Source organism: Nannospalax galili, unplaced genomic scaffold, assembly GCF_000622305.1.
Source record: "Nannospalax galili isolate Female #2095 unplaced genomic scaffold, S.galili_v1.0 scaffold389, whole genome shotgun sequence".
In the NCBI taxonomy this organism is placed as follows: Eukaryota; Metazoa; Chordata; class Mammalia; order Rodentia; family Spalacidae; genus Nannospalax; species Nannospalax galili.
The window spans coordinates 2,673,666-2,678,708 of NW_008360310.1; positions in this window are offsets into that span (position 1 = coordinate 2,673,666).

Genomic DNA, 5,043 nt, shown 5'->3' on the forward strand with positions numbered 1-5,043 from the left:
TTTTGTTTTGTTTTTATATTTTATTTATTATTTTTATTTTATGTGTATGAGTGTATTGCCTGGATGTATGTGAGTGCACCTGTGTGTCTTCCCATCTCTGTGCTTTTTATATCCTTTTCTTGCCTTATTGCATTAGCTGAGACGTCTAGGGCCATTTGAATAGGACTGATAAGAACAGAGATCATTAGCTTGTTCCAGATCTTAAGTGAAAAGCCAACCTGCCTGCCTTTTTTCCACCATCAAGTATGATGTTAACTCTAGTGAATTTTAAATTTAATTACATGTATGGGAGGGGTATGTACATGTGAATTTAGGTGCTCGTAGAAGTCAGAGGCTTTGGATCCCCAGGAGCTAAGCTAAGTTATAGGCAGTTGTGTACAACCCAACATGGCATGGTTGTTGGGCATTGAAGTCCTATCCTCTGGAAAAGCATTATGTGCTCTTAACCCTGAGCCATCTCTCCAGCCCAGCTCTAGTCGTTTTTGTTGCTGTTGTTGTGGGGTTTATTTTTTTAATATTTTATTTATTTTACATGTATGAGTATATTGCCTGCATGTATGTAAGTACACCCATGTTGGGCAGTGCCCTCGGAGGTCAGGAGAAGGCATTGGATCCACTGGAACTATTAGTCACCATGTTAGTGCTAGGATTTGAACCTGGGTCTTCTATAAGAGCAGCCAGTGCTGTTAATCAATGAGTCATCTTGCCAGCCCTATTTTTTTTTTTTATAGGTATGCTTTATCAGGTTGGAAATATCTCTTTCCATTCCTGGTATGATGAGAGTTGGTAGGGCTTATTTGTTTTTTATGTGTATGTATCTGTGCCTGTGTGAGTTTATGTACTCCATGTGCTTGCCGATGCTCTTAGAAGCCAAAAGAGGGACTCAGATCCCCAGGAACTGGAACTTCAGCCAGTTGTTAGCTGTCATGTGGGTGCCAGGAACTGAACCCAGGTCTTCCACAAGAGCAATAAATGCTTTTAACCATTGAGCCATCTTTCCATCCATATTTGTTTTTAAATCATGAATAGGTCCCTGCCTCTCTCTTCACTCCCTCCAAAAGACTGTCCCAGGATACTGCTAGGCACTCACACTGGCATGCTAATCTCAAAAATGCCTAATGCTCCTCTTTCTTCTGTCCAGAATCTCTTCTCCAGGCCTGTCTCCTGCTGTCTCTGGCTCCTTATTAAAATTCAGCTCAGAAGGCTTTCTTGAGGCCAGTTAATATTAAGAAGCTTCCAAGCCATTTTTGTCTTTTAGAGACAGTGTCTTTACTATGTAGCGCAGGCTGGCCTTGAATCCACAATCCTCCCGCCTCAGCCCCTACAAATGGTGGGATCTCAGGTATGTCCCACCACACTCAGCTTATTTTATAAGTGTTATATTCTGTCCTTCCTAGTCAAAGCAATGAGGGTCTGAGTTTGTGTTTTCCCTCATATTTACAGTGCTTAAAATTGGGCCCATTACTTTGTAGACATGCCATAGGTATTTACTGCACAAGTTAATAGAGGAAATCATAGCAATAACCATTACTCATATTTTATATCATTATATACAAAAAATAGAGCTTCATTTTCTATATTAGTTGTCAAATCCTTTCTACCAGTCTCTCTACCCATCACCAGTATCTTTCACTTACTTGATTTGTACAGCCTCAAAACTGGGTTTCTCTTTTAGATACAGATAAGCCAGAGGCATCTGACAGATTCAGATATCCAACAGAGACACTTGAAACAGAACAATGGTCAGATTTGCTTTTTCCTTCCACGTCGATGGGGGGAAAGGATCAGAGAGAGGCCAGAGCAAGAAGAGGCAGAAACTCTAAGATAAGATAAAGGCCTGGCCAAGATGGGGGTGAGGCAGGGAGTCTGACTAAGGGTTTATATGCTCAGAAGTCTGATACAGAATTTGTGGCATTGGTTAAAGATGGGTGGCAAAGAGAAAAAGATCTGCTTCCCAGAAACACTTAGGGGCATTGTTCAGTAGGTAAGCCTGCCTACCTGAGTTCAATTCCTGGGACCTACATGGTAAAAGGAGAGAACTAACTCAGGCAAGTTGCCTTCTGACCTCCACTCATATGCCATGGCACGTGCATCACAAACACACACACACACACACACACACACACACAAATAAATAAATGTAATTTTTTTTTATTTAAGGAGTGGAGTGTGGGGGTGCATACCTGTAATCCCAGCACCTAGGAGGCAGAGGCAGGCAGATCTGTAAGTTCAAGGCCAGCCAGGGCTACATAGTGAGACCCTGTCTCAAAACTCAGGGCTTGAAAGATGGCTCAGTTGTTAAGAGAATGTACTGCTCTTGCCAAGGATCTGAGTTTGGATCCCTGCACACATGTCAGGTGATTCACAACTGCCTATAACTCTGACTTTAAGGGATCTGACACCCTCTTCTGGCCTCCACAGGCGCCTGCACACATGAATGCAAGCCCATACTCAGACACATAAATACACAGTTAATTTTTAAAAATATTTATTTATTTTTATTTTATGTATATGTGTGTATTGCCTGCATGTAGGTAAGTGCACCTGTGCTGTGCAATGCCCGTGGAGGACAGAAGAGGCTGTCGGATCCCCTGGAACTGGAGTTATGGACAGTTGGTAGCTGCCATGTGGGTGCTGGGATTCAAACCCAGGTCTTCTGCAAGAACAGTCAGTGTTCTTAACCGCTGAGCCATCTCTCCAGCCCCGATGAATACACATTAAATTAAAAATAAAATCGTAAAACAACTTTTTAAGAAACACTTGGAAAGATAATAAATAGCCCAGTGCTACAAAATCCATTTTCCCCAGGCAGCTGAGATCAAAGCCAGTAGAGGTCAGGTCAACTATGGCCCCCTCTTATGAAATGACAGAGTCTCATATAGGTCAGGCTGTCCTTCAACTAAATATGTAGCTAGGGATGATCTTGAACTTCTGATCCTCTTGTCTCTAACTCTAGAGACAGGACAGATTACAGGCATGTACCACCACACACAGCTTATGCAGTGCTGAGGTGGAACTCAGTGTTTCATGTGTGCTAGGCAACCATTCTACCAACTGAGCCACATCCTTAGCCCCACACTAATACTAGGGCTTCTTCCACTCATCTCTGTCTTATTTCATGTGGACTAAATCATGGTCACAAGGTGCTTTAAGTTATTTCTTATGAAGTTCCCAGTTACCCTTGGAGGTAGCTGGAGTAGGTACTGTAATTCATATGTGACAAATTAAGGGGTAGCTACCACCCACACAAAACTGGGATTTGTAGCTTTGACTTTTCTGATTCCAAACTTCAAACCTCCCCTTTTCCCTGTGCATGAGCACGCACAGGCACAGATGTTGAAGAGTAATGGAACAATCATATAATTTACACTCCACAATCCAAGACAGAAATCAATTGGCAAATATTTATTAAGCCCTTATAACGTGCAGGACACTCTTTTCAGTGCTATGAGAAACACGATAGGAAACATATGGCTCTAGCCCCCACGGGATTCTGTTTATTTAAAGACATAAAACTAACCACGTAAAACAAATACTGCAGAATAGGAAATTTATCATTGAGTCAAATGTGTCTGTGTCTTTAGATGCAGTGGAGTTTGGGTGGAGGGTGATTTGGAACCACATGCCAATGTCAACCACAGGTGGTCTAATGGGTATGGACCCCAGCTTTCTGCCTCACACCCAGCTGGTCTTATTCCTGGCCTTGACCCTACATAGGATCAATCTGAGCCTGCCTTTGGAACCCAGAACACTGTCCTGTTAAGATCCTACTTTGAAAAAGACCTAAATCTCAAAATTTTTCTTAAAAAAAAAAGTTTTATCAATTTTGAGGCATAAGGGGTGAGATTATACAATTAATTCTTAAAAACCAATCACCCATAACTCCTTTCATCATGTTATTCTTTTTAAGGGGTAGGAGGGCTGTTTCCAAACAGGGTCTTGAGCCAGGTGTTTACTCCTAGCACTCAAGAAACAGAGGCAGGAGGATCTCTGTGAGTTCAAGGCCAGTTGGGTCTACATAAATAAGTTCCAGGCCAGTTGAGGCTACAGGGAGACCCTGTCTCAAAAACAAAACATAAAAAAACAGGGTCTCAAAAACAAACATACAAAACAGGGTCTTACTCTGCAACTCAGACTAGCCCAGTACTCACTATGTAGCCAAGACTGACCTTGAACTCATGGAGATCCTCCAGCCTCATCCTTCCTAATGCTAGAATTGCAGGCATCAACTACCACATCTGGCTGCATCCTGTTTTTGTTGTTGTTCTTAAGCAGGGTCTCACTATAATCCCTGGCTTGCCTGGAACTCACTGTGTAGACCAGGCTGGCCTTGAACTCGCAGCAATCTGCCTGCTTCTGCCTCCCAAGTACTGGGAGCCATCACATCAAGCCCTGTTGTCTGTTATTTTTAATAATGACCTGGAAAATCTCTTGTATTACATAATTCAGTTTTAATGTACGAACTTAAGGGACTGGGAACAAGAAGCATTTAAAGTAATTGCACAGCTAGATGTAGTGGTATATGCCTGTAATCTCAGCACTTGGGGAAGTGGAGACAGGAGGATGTTAAGTTCAAGGTCATCTCTACTTAGGGAGTTTAAGACTTTCCTGGGATACATGTGACCCTGACTCAAGGAAAAGAACAAATGAACAAAAGGGAGGGAGGAAGGGAAGGAAAATAGTTAAAATATAAAAATGGAAGCCATGGGGCTTCTCCTTTTTTCTTACAAACTGAACCCATTTACGTAGTTAAAATAGAAACAGGGTTTATCAAAGAATACTAAGTCCCTTGCTTTATCTTCAGGAAGGCCAGAGAATCTGTCTTGGAGGCTAACCAGCCAAGAGTGATGCCCAAGTTATATCATCTAGCTCTGCCAGTAGATCTTGGTGCTGTCTCTGCTCATTCTCCTGAGGTTGGCCATGGGATGCATCAACAACAATGTGCCGCAGCCATCCTTGGCAGCTAGATGTCTGTCTCTCTGCATCTTTGATATGAGGATTTCTGTACAGAGCCTCCTTTCTGGTGTTTACTTCCAAGCTGAC